Source organism: Pan troglodytes, chromosome 1 (genome assembly GCF_028858775.2).
Source record: "Pan troglodytes isolate AG18354 chromosome 1, NHGRI_mPanTro3-v2.0_pri, whole genome shotgun sequence".
NCBI lineage: Eukaryota > Metazoa > Chordata > Mammalia > Primates > Hominidae > Pan > Pan troglodytes.
In genome coordinates, this window is record NC_072398.2 from 170002457 (window position 1) to 170018815 (window position 16359).

General features: G+C 43.3%; 1 long non-coding RNA gene across 1 annotated transcript in view; it reads left to right on the forward strand.

Annotated features, from left to right (window-relative positions):
- The first annotated feature begins 881 nt into the window (after positions 1-881).
- The window catches only part of LOC129143807 (uncharacterized), a 90634-nt gene continuing 75156 nt past the window's right edge, over positions 882-16359 (forward strand). The window contains exon 1 of the long non-coding RNA XR_008547724.1: positions 882-1564. This is a non-coding gene — a long non-coding RNA (uncharacterized LOC129143807). The remainder of the gene's footprint in view (positions 1565-16359) is intronic.

Sequence of the window (16359 nt, forward strand, 5' to 3'; positions counted from 1 at the left end):
CAGCCAGTCCACTGGGTCAGCTGTTTTCAGCGTGGCCCCACTCCCTCCCACACCTTTGTTATATGTTGTCAGAATGCTGGGGACCTTTTCAGCAAGCAAGGGGCTGGTTTGGGTCCTGCAAAGCCAGAAGTACAGCAGAGAGAAAGGGCTGGTGCTTATAGGGTACTATTTTGGAGATATCAGGAAACCCCAATATCACCTTTGCCCCTGACCGTTAGTGTTATGCCACTGGGGCAAAAATCACTCCCTTATTGGGCCTTTCAAAATGCACAGCAGAAGGGGGGCTCTATAAGTCATTGGTTTCTTGATAATAACAATGATGTATTTATTCCACAAATATTTAGATAGCATTTATTACAACCCAGGAATTCTTAGGCTAGTCTCTACTTTTCCTAAGACCCCTCTGAAGTCAGGCTATTATCTTCATCTTACAGATGAGGACACTGAGGTGTAAGCAACTTTGCCAAGGTCACAGAGCCACTGAGAAATGGAGACAGAATTTGAACCTGACAGTCTGGCTCTACTGTCTGTGTTCATGATTGCTATGCCATAAATAATAATAACAACCCCAAAGACAGTAGCAATGGACATTCACCCTGTGAGGTAGTTACTATTATTTTCGTGTCCATTTTGTAGATGAGAAAGCTGAGGCTTACAAGAGGATAGGACTGGCAGAAGGTCAGGTAGGTAGTAAGTGGCACAGCTGGGATTTCAGTTCAAGCAATGTGACTCCAGAGCGTGTCTTGCTAAATGTGAATGTGGTGAGTGAATCTCTTCTTGTTCTTTTTGAAAAGAAAGTGATAAAAAGAGGGAGAAAGCTTTAAGGGTAAATGTGGGAATAATCCTACTTATTTTAGCTTCTGCCAAGGGATGGCCCTGTCAGTCTTGCCTGCAGGAGGCCCATTTCAGTGTGGTGGGGGATGAGGGCTGACCAGGATACTGTTGAAAATGCACAGTGTTATGGACAACCAGGCTCCCTGCACTCTGTTCTCTTCAACAGGGGGATTTGGTTTCCTTTCCATCCATTACCTCTCCTCCTGGCTCAATAACTCCTTCAGCCATTAGAAATCATTCCTGTCTTGGAATCTTCTGTCTTGCCCACCTCTTATCTTCCAGTTCTTGTATCTGAGTCCTTGACTTCTCCCTTGTCCTTAATAGTTCAATTTGATGACCTGTCCATGTCCTATTTCCTGCAAGACCAACCCCTGTTTTGCTTTCTCCAGGCTCCCAAGTGCTGGAGGTTTGGCTCAGACCTCCAGGCCTGTGAATGTGGCTTGCTGTCAAACCTGCCATGTTGATGGAACACCTGCTTTTATATCTTCACTCATTTGATGCACATGTATGGAGCCAAGAGAACACTTATCATGTGCCAGGTACTGTGTTAGATGCTGAGGATACAGAGACCCACAAGAATCAGTCCCTTTCAAAAAAGAACTCATGATCCACTGGGAAGAAACAAATCAGCAATTACAGCACAATGGATGGAGTGGCATGACAGTTGTGAACACGCAGCACTATTGGAGCAGAGAGGAGGACGATCTTAAATCAGATGGGGTGTGTGCAGGTGTGTGTGCATGTATGTGTATTGTGAGGGAGGGAGGCATGGGGTGGTGGAGAAAGGTTCAGCCTTGCCATAGGTGAGTTTTGAATGTTGAGGGAGTGGGTGAAGAAGGAGAAGGGATCAGTGTTTGTACAGAAGGAATGGCAAAAGCGAAGGTCCTCAAGTTTGGAACAGCGTGGCCGGCTTGGGTAAATTTTAGCAACCTGATAAGGCTAGAATAAGGAGACAAAGGAGGGGACATAGGAGGGCGTGGTGGCTGGAGCTGCAGGGGAGATGAGAGAAAAGGATGGGCCTTGTGCACTGAGTTACAGAATCAGAAGTTTGTTTTGTAGGTGATGGAAAACCAGTAGAAGATTTTAAACAGCGGCATGCTCATCATGTTCAAGTCACCTTTTCAGATTGCCCACTCCACTCAGGCTGTCCACAGCTTACTGCGACATGCAATTTGTGCCCAATTTTTCTGCTTTCACCAAAGGCCCTGTACCATTGCTCTCCATCTACTCCAGAGGAACTGTGCTCCACCCACTAGATTGGACACCCGGGAGCTGGGTCAGGTGCCCCGCTCCATCATAGTCCTTCCCCCAGCCTGGCAACCCTGGTGGGCTCTCATACCAGTACTTCTGGGCTGTCTGAGGGTTAGCAAGGAAGCCAGTGGGGCTGGCACAGAGAGAGTGGGAGGGGAAGAGTTAAAATAGCACAAGGTCAAGTCCTGACACTGACCTACAGTGCCCTTACGGTGTGCTCTTTGTTACCTTTCTAATAAAGATTAGTGTAAGGACTTGATCTGGTACTTTTACTGAGATAAAGAACCAACCATTGGAGGTTTTAAGTATAGACATGACATGATTTGATTGACATTTCAATAGGATCATGACAGCTGCAGTGTTGAAAAAAACTGTATTGTGGCAAGAATGAAAGCAGGAGCCTAGTTCAGAGGCTGTCGCCTAATCCGGATGAGAGAGGACGGCAGCTTGGATGAGGATGGGAGTAGTGGACATGGTTGGATTCTGGGGATATTTAGGAGATAGAGATAGAATTTCCTGTTGTATTAATGTGGACTGTGAGAACAGAGAGAACAGAGAGGGAGTCAAGGGTGACTCCCAGGTTTATGGCCTGTGCCATAACCCTGATGGGTTACCATCGCCTGAGATGGGCAAGACACCTGAGTATAAAACCTTTCAGTGTCCCTGACAGATTTTGCATGAGTATGACGTGACCAGGAGACCAAAGGAGAGGCCCTGAAGATCACAGGGGTGTCTAAGGGAGTGGTGTCTTGGCCTTGTGGCTTCCACTACAGGGTCTAAGGTTTGGAATTTCATTATGGGAAATGTTTATTTCTGGAAAATACAAGCAACTTAGTCACTTCAGTCTTTTTTTTTTTTTTTTTTGAGACAGAGTCTTGCTTTGTCACCAGGCTGGAGTGCAGTGGCACGATCTCGGCTCACCACAATCTCCACCTCCTGGGTTCAAGCGACTCTCCTGCCTCAGCCTCCTAAGTAGCTGGAACTACAGGTGCCTGCCTCCACGCCCAGCTGATTTTTGTATTTTTAGTAGAGACGAGGTTTCACCATGTTGGTCAGGGTGGTCTCGATATCCTGACTTCGTGATCCGCCCTCCTCAGCCTCCCAAAGTGCTGAGATTATAGGCGTGAGCCACTGCGCCTGGCCCTATTTTCAATATTGATATATTTCCAAACACCTGTGTGCTACATCTGCGGTTCTATTGTGTCCTTCCGAAGGTGCTGCCTTACTTATCCTATTGCTAGGTGACAGGATTTATGGTGGCCTCTTGTGCCAGGCTCTGTGATGTCAATGTTTGCTAATCAGAAACTCTGGTGCAGGGACTCAGTAATGAATGGGTCTTTCCACAAGCCTTGTATGTTTAATAACTGCCTGGTTATCCGCAAGTGATTTCCATGGGAGTGAACCAAAAATTGCCTATCAGTCCTAATGAAGAATGCCACAATTTCTTCTGCTTTCCAGTTACTTTTTAATTTCCACACCAGCTGCTCCTAGTTCCACCAGGGCAGACTCTGCCAGCATTATCATTAAGGACTTTGTCTTCCTGTGATGTGTAACTCATCATATCACGGTCCTGTCACAGCTCAGGAGCTTAAAGAAGTGCTTGCCAGTGTAGCAGTATCTCTGGCCCGAGAGACATAAAATGTGCTGCTCCACTTATATCTAGATTTTGGGCCCATTGACAAAGCATGCCACAGCATTACTTTGTGCGTGTGTATTATGTTTGGCATCAGGGTAAATTCCACCAAGGCAGAATATGTGGAAAGTACAGGGGCCTTTGCATCAGAAAGAACTGGTCTCACATCTTAGCATTATTACGTACTAAGCTGGTGACTTCAGGTAAGTTAATTATGTCAATTATGTGCTTTGAGCTTCCCCAGCAGTAAAATACGTATGGCATCTGCCTCATAGGATTGTCATGAGGAATAGGAAGGCATAGAGGAAGCACCAGGAATGGTTTGGCATGTGGTGAGCTCATACTACTTGTTAGTTGCCTCACCTTGCCTTATGGATACAGTCTCACGAACTTCCTTGTCTGAAAATGGAGATACACTGAACATCACTAGAGGTCAAGTGCTTTGGTGCCAGGAGACTTAGGTCTGAGTCCTCATTCCTCTTACTAGTTGTGTGGTCTTGGGAAATTACTTAATCTCTTTGTGCTCAGCACCTAAAAACAGACATTAGCCGGGTGTGGTGGCTCATGCCTGTAATCCCAGCACTTTGGGAGGCCGAGGCTGGCAGATCACGAGGGCAAGAGATCGAGATCAGCCTGGCCAACATGGTGAAACCCCGTCTCTACTAAAAATACAAAAATTAGCCAGGCATGGTGGCTCACGCCTGTTGTCCCAGCTACTCGGGAGGCTAAGGCAGGAGAATCAGTTGAACCCAGGGGGCAGAGGTTGCAGTGAGCCGAGATCGCGCCACTGCATTCCAGCCTGGTGACAGAGTGACACTCTGTCTCAAAAAAAAACAACCAAACAAACAAACAAAAAAACAAAAACCAGATGTTAAGAACATTAGCTTCCAAAGATTGTTGTATGTCTTAGGTGAGCCAGTTAATTCATGGAAATCTTTTAGAGCAATGCTGGACACAGAGTAAGCTCTCTACAAATGTTAACTGTCATCATTCCATAAGGTTCCTTTTCCATCAAGGGCACATTTAGTTTGTAGTTAACAAATCCCTATATCAACTTTGCAAAGTCAACTCAGATACTTGATTTCATTTGATTCTCATAATCCTGAGAGGTAGGAAAATAACCTTTTTTTTTTCTTTTTTTGTGAGGCAGGGCCTTGCTCTGTTGCCCAAGCTAGATTGCAGTGGCAGAATCATAGCGTACCTCAGCCTCCACCACCGGGGCTCAAGTGATCCTCCTACCTCCGCCTCCCAAGTAGCTGGAACTACAGGTGCATGCCACCATGTGTGGCTATTTTTTTTTCTTTTTGTAGAGATGGGGTCTCACTCTGTGGCCAGGCTAGTCTTGAACTCCTGGGCTAAAGCAATCTTCACACCTCAGCCTCCCAAAGTGCTGAGATTACAGATATGAGCCCCCACGTAGCTTTTTTTTTTTTTTTTTTTTTTTTTTTAAAAAACTGCTATCTAACATACAGGTAACTGAAACATGAGCAAAAACGTAAATTGCTCGAGGTCACAGACTAAGTTAGTAGCAAAGCCCAAGTTAGAACCTGTCTCCTCAGCCCCTACTCCCAATTCTTCTCCAGTGTGTTGTACTGATTCCCATCAACAGCTGGATGGAGGGTATAGGACAAGTCCTTGGAGCAGTGCGGAGTCTGGTGACCTATGATACTCTTGAATCTATGACCCTATCCTCATTTTTCATAACAACATCACAGTACATTCATTGAGCATGTTCTTTGTGTCAGGTACTTTACATATATATTTTGTTAAATAACCCCACATCCATCCAGATTAGGCGATAACATTCCTATTTCATAAAGAGGAAGCGGAGGTCCAGGGGGAATTAGTAACTAGCCCAAGGTGAAGCAGTTGATGAGTGGGGCTCTGGGATTTGAATCAAAGTCTGTCAGGCTACTCCAAAGCCCATGCTTTTTTCAGTGTGCTATGCTGCATTCTTTAGTGCCCAAATTAAGCACTTTCATAGGCTATCTGGACCCCCTTGTACTGCCTATTTCTTTGAGAAAGAACACTGGATCCATTTCCAGATATAGCTCATATTATTAAGTTGGTGCAAAGGTAATTGCGGTTTTTGCCGTAGCTGCGCAACTTTGAGTAAGTCGTGTAACCTCTCTGAGCCTAAATTTCTTCATCTTTAGAGTGGGGATTACATATGCCACACCTGATCAGTAAGAGCAAACTTCATAAGACTCTTAGCCTGCATCTCTCTGGGGTATTGGGAGAGGACTACGTATAAAACGTATACAAAATGACTTCACAGACAGAAACATGATGTACTATTCTGTTTTTTTGAGATATAACTCACATACCATAAAATTTAGCCTTTGATGCCTTTTTTTTTTTTTTTTGAGATGGGTTCCCACTATGTTGCCCAGGCTGGCCCTGAATTTGTGGGTTCAAATGATACCCCTGCCTCAACCTCCTGAGTAGCAAGGACTACAGGCATGTGCCACCATGCTTGGCCAAATTTAGCCTTTTAAAATGTATAATTTGGTGATTTTTTGTATATCTTCAAGGTTGTGCAACTATTACCAGTATCGAATTCTAGAACATTTTTATCACCTCCCAAAGAAAACCTGTAACTATTAGTCGTCATTCTCAGATTTTGACAGTGACGAATCTACTTTCTGTCTCTGTAGATTTGTCTATTCTGGACATTGTATATAGGTAGAATCATTTGTGACTGGCTTCGTTCATTTGGCACAACTGTTCAAGGTTTATCTACATTGTAGCATGTGTCAGCACTTCAGTTCTTTTTCTGGCTGAATAATCTTCCATTGTATGCATATCATTTTTGTCTATCCACTCACCAGCTGAGGGACATTTGGGTTGTTTCCATTTTTTGGTTATTATGAATAATACTGCAGTGAACATTCACACATTTTTTTTAATATGAGTATTTTTTTTTTTTTTTTTTAAAGACACAGTCCCACTCTGGCACCCAGGCTGGAGTGCAGTGGCGCGATCTCAACTCACTGCAACCTCTGCCTCCTGGGTCCAAGGGCTTCTCGTGCCTCAGCCCCCCGAATAGCTGGGATTACAGGCATGTGCCACCACACCGGGCTAATTTTTGTATTTTTAGTAGAGACAGGGTTTTGCCATGTTGGCCAGGCTGGCCTCAAACTCTTGACCTCAGGTGATCCACCTGCCTCAGCCTCCCAAAGTGCTGGGATTACAGGCATGAACCACCGTGCCTGGCTGAGTATGTGTTTTAAGTTCTTTTGGGTATATACCTAGAAGTGGAATTACTGGGCATATGGTAACTCAATGTTAACTTGTTGAGGAACAGCCAAACTGTTTTCCAAAGTGGCTGAACCATTTTATATTCCCATCAGTAATATATGAGGGTTCTGATTTCTCCGCATTCTCACCAATGCTTGTTATTGTCTGTAAGGCATTAATTTTATAAAGGCTATATCTTTATTTTGAATACTTCTTATCTTATATACCATTTAAAAGACCATACTACTCAGTCAAATAGATGAGAAGATTTTCAAAGTTCATGGGTTCAAGAGGAAAAAGTAAATTTGCTTCCTTCCATTTGTAAAATAGCTTTAACGGGAAAGAACATGTAACTATTGGCTTTCATATCCTTTTTTTTTTTTTTTTTTTTACCATTTATTACCAACATTTATTCTTATTTACCATTTGTTCATAACATTTCTTCTTTATATTCTCTTGTTTTGAGAAATCATTTCAAGAATCTTGAAAGAGACTAAGTTATATGACCTTAGGTCCATAAGACCTGCTGTTGTACTGGTAGCAGTAGTAGTAGTGATTATGTATCTCTACTATGTGCTAGGCATTGTTCTATGTGCATCATGCATATTAACACATTTAACCTTTGCAACCACCTTATGAGATGGGTACTCTTAAAATCTCCATTATGCACTGAGGAAATTGAAGTACAGAGAAGTTAAGTAACTTGCCCAAGGACACACAGCAAGTAAGTGGTGGAGCAGAAACCTAAACCTACAGTCCATGTATTTAATCACTTTCTGCAGTGGTATTAATTTTTATAAACTTTGCCTGAGGTTTCCACCTATTCTGGGCTAAAACACTCTCAGATTCCAAGGTCTCTGGGCAGAGCCTAGGCTTGTTGAAATAGGTTTTTACAGTACCAAGGCCATACCAAGGGACTGTGTGAGTAATACTATGAATAGAAACAGCAAACAGAGAAAATTCCAAGTTAAGACTCTAAATCCTCCTTTCCTAAGACTTCCTCGATCCCCTCATTCAGAATTATATCTTATGACAGTTCAATTCAAGAAATATTTTTGTGCCAGACACAGTAATAGTTACTGAGATGCAGAGATATTAAGAAACAGTTCTTCTAGCACCTATAGTAGTTTGGCTTGTAGTAATTGTTTACATATTTCTCTGTTTCTTCCCTAATTTTCTCTGTACTGCTCCTTTTCCCAGGTGAATAAAAATGAAAATAAAATCTAAGTTTTAGGGTAAGCCTTTATAACCTCCTTATATTTCTGTGATAAAAATTGCCCTCATTTTTCTAGGAGGAGAAGGTATGTGTTATGTGGCCTGTTTGTTTTCCCCCAAAATTCATATGTTGAAATCCTAACCCTCAAGGTCATGGTATCAGGGGGCAGGGCCTTTAGGAGATGATTAGGTCATGAGGGTGGAGCCCTGATGAATGGGATTAGTGCCTGTATACAAGAGGCTTGGAGGAAGCTCTTCACCCTTCTATCGTGTGACGACTCAGTGAGAAGGTGCCCTCTGTGAACCAGGAGGTGGGCTCTCACCAGACACCAAATCTGCTGGCACCTTGATTTTGGACTTTCCAGACTCCAGAACCATGAGGAATAAATTTCTGTTGTTCATAAGCCACCCAGTTTATGTTTTTTTTTGTATAGCAGATGGATGAAGACAGTATGGGATCCCCATTTCTTGTCTTCCCTCCCAAAGAGATACTGACCTGATTGGAGAGATCAAGAGAAGGAAGAGGGCACGCTGGTTTCAGCTTGCTTCTCTCCACCAAGCCTAACATGTTGCTCTCCAAATCCCGAGCCTCCTCTAGGAAGGCAAGGAAATGGCACTGACATCCACTCAGTTGCTCAGGTCCCAGATCTAATAGTGTCTCTGATTTCTCTCTCTTCCTCATCCACTACTTTGAATTATATGTACATTTTGTGAACTCTTTATAAAAAAAAAATCACACAGCTGTCCACCTCCTTCCACCTCCACTTGCCCCTGGTCCAAGGACTTTCCTGCCATCATCTCTCACCTGGGCCACTGCCGTTAGCTCCACTCTTGTCTCCTGCAATTCTTTCACTACACAGCAGCCAAAACAATACTGTTCAAACATAAATCAGGTTACAACACTCTCTTGCTCAAAACCAGGCAATGACTTTTCATTGCACAGAATAAAATCCAAATTCCTAACCAGGGATAAGGCTCTTTGTGATCTTGCTCCTGGTCACGCCTCCCACCTCTTTTCCTTTTAGTCTTCCCCTGCTCACCCTTAATATTCTTTGAATACTTCTTAAATGGCAAGAGGATTTTTTCTCAGACTCTTTGCATTTTCTGTTGCTTCTGCTAAAATGTTTTCTAACCACCTCTTCTCCTGAAAACTTGGCATGGCTCATTCCCTCTCTACATTTGGGCTTCTGTAGAAATGTGACTTCCTGAGTATGGCCTTCCCTGACTCTATCTAACAGTTACCCTTTCTCCCTACTCCCACCTCTGTCATTCTCTATCCCTTCTTATCCTGTTTAGTTTATATTTGTAGGAGCTATCACCAGCATCTTACATGTTTAATGGACTATGTCTCTCTCCTTTGTTAAATATATGCACCATGAGTTTCGGTCATAGTCTTAGTGCCTAGAGCAGCCAGCCACATAGATCTCAATACATATTCCTTGAATGAAAGGAAAAACCAAGCACGTGCAGCTCCATTCCTTTCCCCCTGCCCATTTCCTTTTTCAGAAAGTCCTGTTCTCAAAATGCACACAATCTTCACTCCTATACAGGTAAGCTGACAGGTAGCTATCAGTTATCTTTGTCCTGCCAAGATCATCTGCCAGGGAGCAGATAGTCATGTGTTAGGTCTCAGCTTAAATTGTGAACTCTTTAGGAGTGCCTTCCTTGGCTACTCTGTCCAAAGTAGATCACCCTCAATGAAGCTATTCTCTTTCTCAGCATCCTTTTGGTTTCTTTCTTCATAGGGCTTATCTTTTATTTACTTCTTACTGTAGCCCCTGGCACAATTGCAAAACTTCTTTGGGCCAAAAACCTTGCCAGAGCCTTGGAGATATGACATGGTTACTATTCTGAAACAGCCTTCACCCTAGTTGGTAAGCTGAGGAAGCAGAACAGACAGACATCATTCTGTCTGCAGCAGAATTCTAAACTGTAGAATATGAGGGAGGGGACATTTGTGGGGTTGTTGCTTGTACCAGCTAAGCTAAATTCACTTGCAATGGAAAGACATGACCCTTCCAAGGACTTACTTACTTTGTAATCTGTTTCCTTGTCTATAGTATAAAGATACCAATACACCTACCCTATTGGAATAAGGGTGAAATGAAACCGTATATACCTATAAAGTGCTGTCACTATGTAAGATACATGCTAACTTACAATGCTTGGTGTTGAAAAACAAAAATGCTTGTAATTTCAAACCAAAGACCATTTGATTCCTTCCCTTTCTGTTATTAGTGTTGACAGTTTGGTATGTATTGCAGCAGATTCTCATGGGTGTAAGCAGGTTGGTTATGATGGCAAGTGGTGCACAGGCCCTTCTTTTCTTTCCTTTCCCACCATCACACCCTTCTCCTGTAGCTTGCCCTGGAATGTTGGACAGCTGGCCCAACTGTGTCCCTTGGCAGAGCCAGATGTGCTAAGTAGAGCCAATAGAACAACAAAACTGAGACCAAATATGGTGCATGGTGTTCTGGAGAGCACACAGATTGATAAAATCCAGCAAATCACCCAACCTTGATGCAAGATTTTCCAGAAAAATGATTGGAGAAGTCAGGTAGCATTATTAGGCAATTCAGCATCTAAATGGCCACATCAACAAGAGCTCTAGCCAGATAGAAATCAAGTTTTCTTTCCAGTTTGGCAAATACGGAGTGTGTGCTCCACGCCAGGCCCTCTCGTAAGAACTGGAGTAAAGAAAAGAAGCTCAAATCCTGTCCTCAAGGAGCATACATTCTAATAGGAGGGAGAGGGACAATAAACATAATAAGTAAGTTAGGTGGCCGTGATGCAATTTTAAATAGAGCAGACAGGCAACGTGAGGCCTGAGCAAAGAGTAGAGGAAGATGAGCAAGTCATGTGTGAGTCTGCATGAAATGCACTCCAGGCTAAGGGCAGGAGCGTGCCCTGCAGGTGCGAGGGGCAACAAAGAGACTGGTGTGGCTGGAGGAGACTGGGCAAGGGGCAGAGCAGTGGGAGATGAGATCAGGGCAGGAACGGGCTCCAGGTACTGTGGGGTTGTCTCGTAGGTGATCTTGAGATTGGGCTTTTACCCCTGTGAAATGGGGAACCATCGAAGGGTTTTGATCAGAAGAATCGCCTGACACATTTAAAAGAAACTGGATTATGGAGGAGTCATACGTGGAAAGAAAGACTGATTTGAGTACTATTCCAATAATCCAGGTGAAAGATAATGCTGGATTGGGCCTGGATGGGAGTGGTGGAGCTGGTGAGAAGTAGGCAAGGTGTAGACATGTTTGGAATACAGAGCCAACAGGATTTTCTTAAAATTATTGTTGATGAATCAAGCTGAGTTAATGTGCTTAAGAATGTTGTCTCTTTCTGTGAGTTTGTAAACTTTTCAGTTTATTATCTCATGTGATCCTTATGACAATCTTGGGATGTGGGAGGGGCCAGCAGCCCCATTCTCAGGACAGAGAGGTGAAATGGTTCTCCCAGGGCCACACAGCCTGGAAATTGGCTGAACTGGGGTACTCAGCACCTCAGTCCCCTGACTCCTTTTCTAGTCTTTCCTTCTTGTCAACTTGCTGCCTTTAGACTTGTGCTCTTTTAAGAATCTTACGCTCTATTTTCTGAGCTACCAATGAACCATCCCCATCTTTAATGGCTTCACTCATATCCATCCAAATTTCAAAACACAGTGATTTAGCAAGGACAAATGGGAAAATCTGCAGTGCTGGAGGGAAGACTTTCTGGCTCCCAGGCCCTGAACCCCCTCCCTCTGTCTGTCCCCTCCCCTTCCAGTTCTCTGCTCCCTCCGACCCTGTGAGTCTGGACTGAATTCAATTATTCCTCGCACTCTCATTACAGTCTGACCAAGATTTATGAGTTGATAATTGTCTGAAAGTAAGACCACAAAGTATCATTTGTGTTTGGGGCTGACCTTCCCGGTGACCTTTAGGATTAAAGGCAAAATGAAAAGTGTGATTTCTGCAGAGCCAAACAGGGTAACGTGATCCAACCCGGCGAATAATCCAAAGCCTCGGATTTCCCTGGTTGAGGACATATTAAAGCTGGGCACAAAGGCGGACAACTAATCCTGCAGGTTCATTTCACAAATTAATTTTTTTTAAGGCATCACAACCTCCCTCCCTCACTTTAGGGTGCATTCTGAGCGACGTTTTCCAAACAGGATGATGACAACAGCTCACACCTCTGAGGCCTTTATTGGATTATTTTTACAGGCCATTTAAAAACACTTTTTTGAGAGGTCCTAATTGAAAACAGGCCTCTCCCCTTGCTTGAGTTAGCAAACAGAGCATCGTTGGGGGTGAGAGGAAAATGAATTCATGGAAACTTTCCCAGATCAGTGGGTGAGACTTGACACTCACTTCCCTGAAGCACAGCACACGCGCAATAGTGGCCCTTCCTGATAGTTCTTCCTCACGTGCACCAGCTATTCAAAGACAAAACTGCAAAGAAAACACTCCTTGAGACTCAATATAAAGCTTCCAGCCAGCCTGAAACATTTGTGAGGCATCTGTGGTTCCCTGTTGGGAATATGTAATACTGTGTCATTCTGAGTTAGAAGGCCACTTCCTAAGGGAAGAGGGGCTGTTGGCCTGTGTCCCACGTGGTGAATCATAAAATGAAAAGGCCTAATAAATATGAAACTGTGATAACGTCTTCCCTCTGCTCAGGCAGCCTCTATTTTTAGTTCAATATGTATCTATTGCACCCAGCACTGGGCTGGGTCCTCTGGAAGAAATCCCGTAAAACCTCAAGGAGCTCACAGGCTGGAATATTCTTTCACAGGCAAGCAAGGACCCAGGGCTGTGCTCAAGCTGGGCTACAAGGACTGGACCAGGGTCTGGGGTTGGGCATAGGTTGGGCTGACTTGCAGTTGCTGGCCTTGGAGAAAGGAGAAGCAAAGCCATTGTGATTGGAGGAAGGAGATTCAGGAAGCAAGGACAGCTCTTAGTGTCAGTTCCAATGGTTGGGTATGAGAAAGAGGGAGTAAAAACTGGGGCTTCAAGAAGGCAGGGATTATAGCTGTATTTCCTCCCAGTGTATTCACAGTGCATCTGGTTCACCAAAGGTAAGATCAACCATTGCTGAACTTAACAATTTGCTTCCTCCCTTTGTAGTCAATTGTGGTGATATCTCTAAATGCACATATTATTTTACACCAAGTATTTGAGCATTGTCTGGGAATCATGTGTTTATTCCACTTTGGAGTATTTCTTCATGTATTTTTTGCCTTCTCTATGACATTTTAAACCCGTCTAACACACACATGTACCTGTACCGGATGGGAGGTACAACCACAGTCTCCTCTGGGGTTAGGCTGCCTGTTGCATCTGTAAAATGGAGCTATCAATAGTGAGATCAACTATGTAAAGCACTTAAAACTGCACCTGGTCTACATTAAGTGCTCAATAAACTTGAGCAATTATCATGATTAGTCACTAATACATGTGAGCGGTGTAGGTCTCACGGATATCTGTGACACATTCCAAAACTCTCCTCACTTGTTCCTGAACTATTCTTTTTTTAAACAGGAGTTGGCCCCAGCCCTGTTCTGATCTGCACGTTCTTTGTGAAGTCTGCCTTCAGCTCTTTTGGTCTGGTGTTAGGACTTTATCTCCTATGTGTCTGGCTTTCAGCTCTCTGTAAATATTGGCTTGGCCTAGTCCTGTATTTCTTACCATTCCAGATGGCTTCAAGTAAGCTGTCAGTTCACATCTGGCCTCTTGAATTGCCACCTGGAATCCCTGTTCTGACACTGTTGCACTGGTCAGCCCTCTATCCAAGTGAAGTCTTCCCAGTGGTGCACTGGAGTGGATTGCAACTGCCCATGAGGGCCAACTGTTAAAAGCTACAGAAATTTTGTAAGCTGGTCATCAAACACAGCCACTATTAAAAATTAAATGGTATCAATTCTCAATTAAATAAAATATATTTAAAACAGAGTTAATAAATACACAAAAATCATTGCCTCCAAATTACTTTATTATATTTTACCATGTTCCATACTCTCAAGGTGACTTCATCCATGGCAGCTGTGTGGCAGGAGTACTATGTAACGGCGAGCTACTTGCGCACCTCTTCTGTTCCGTGAGGTCATGTTGGCAGCTTGAAATTGATCAAGTGGGAAGCATTTACATCACAGAAATTGGTAAGAGCTGCAAATTAGGGCTTCTTTCCCCCTGGACAGCTGGTTGTTTAACACTGACCAGCACACCCCTGGTTCGGCTCTCCCGATGTGGCATAGGAGGCTGCTCAGGCTTCAAACACAATGGCTGCAACTACTGGCATAGCAGTGTGTCCCTTACTGGACTGTGACCAGGTTGAGGGTGGAGGACCAACATCTATTCATCTTGGGTCCAGAATCCCTCTTTCTCTATGCTGCCCTGTCCCCAGCCTATTTGTAGAATAAAAATTTGAATGTGAGTTTACAAAAAAAAAAAAAAAGAAAGAAGAAAAGGCCTCTGGTAACATCTGCCAAGATCCCTTTTTTGGGATCTTAACAGCGTGACAGGTAGAGAAAGGGTGAATGACAGCGAAGACTGTCATACCATCCTCCCCACTGTAACTGGAGGGAGCTGGTGTTTGGTTGGGGTGGAGTGCCCCCCAGGACACTTAGTGACTAATCTACACCCACACATCTTGTGCCAGGCAATCTCCATCAGCAATAATTGTCTTTTGAAAATGGAGTAGGGGTGAGAGAGAGAAAAAAAGAGAGAAATTGAGAGGGGGAGAGAGAGAGAGAGAGAGAGAGAGAGAGTCAGTTGTGTAGATAGAAAAAAAGACAATGTTGGACTGTAGGAGGGAGAAGGCGAAGGAAGGATAGAGTGGCTGTTTAAATATTACTTAAGGATGCTAAACATGTCTCAAAGTTAGAGTTTTTGGTGATCAGACTATCGTTATAAATGCTTGCATTTAAAGCTTTTGCCTGATGCCTGCAATGGAATGTCTAAACAGTGCACATTCCAGCTCCTTGTAACTGCAAATGGTAGAGGTGCCAAGGAAATAATAAATAGCCCTGGGTTTGGTGCATGCATAAATTTCATATAATGATAACTGGTTAACACTTTTCCAAAGGTCCAAGGAAACAGCCAGGATGACCCTTCACATTTAAAACTCAGCTTCACACATTTTATAATTAAACTGCCTTCCAGGTGACTTATGACCTGGGATTTTTCCTTTTTCCTAATAGACTGCCTTGGCATCTTGTAGGGCTTGACTGTTAACCTGGGTGTCTGCCTTTTGGGAATAATCCTGAGTTCTGGAGAATAAAAAGCCATTGCTTGTGCTTATGCAAAAGCAGATGTTCAAATGGGAGACTCTGGCCACCTCACTCCCCAATAACCTGAGCCACATCATTAGGAACATCTCTGTTAGGAATGTTGCAGGCCAAAGTTTGTGACTCTGGGCACATTAAGACACCAGGAGAGATGAAATTGCTCTTCAGTTGGAAAGTTGTCTTCTAACCTGTAGTTTGGGACAACTGGGATCTTTAGGGCAATCGATCTGAATCTGTTTTAAAATTTGCCTCAAGCATGCTGTTGGCTTTATTTCTAAAATAGTCAATTTAATCATGTAGCTACAGACTGTGGACACATGTCCTGTGTCTGTAGGTTTCCCTGCTAAGTCAGAGCCAGGCAGTACAGTATCTTAATGAAAACTAATGCATGTTTACTGTTATTTCTATTTAAAATAATAATAATGATGCTAGCAAACATGATTTTATGTATTATATATATTATATATTTATTATGGTACATTGCTATAAGCCAGGCAGCCAGGCATACTCTAAGAATTTAATATGTACAATATCATTTAGCCTTATATAAGATGAGTGTTGTTACTATCATTCTCTTTTTTTTTTTTGAGATAGAGTCTTGCTCTGTTGCCCAGGCTGGAGTGCAGCAGTGCTATCTCTGCTCACTGCAACCTCTGCCTCCTGGGTTCAAGCAATTCTCATGTCTCAGCCTCCCGAGTAGCTGGGATTACAGGCACATGCCATCACGCCTGGCAAATTTTTGTATTTTTAGTAGAGATGGAGTTGCACCTTGTTTTAATTCTATTTATATACATTTGTATGTACTGGGTTATCACATCAAATGTATTTTTTTTTTTTTTTTTACTGTGGATAGCAGTAAAATAAAGTTTGAAGAACAATTTTAAAGCCAGCAGGGACTTATAGGGGTGGGGTTTTTTAA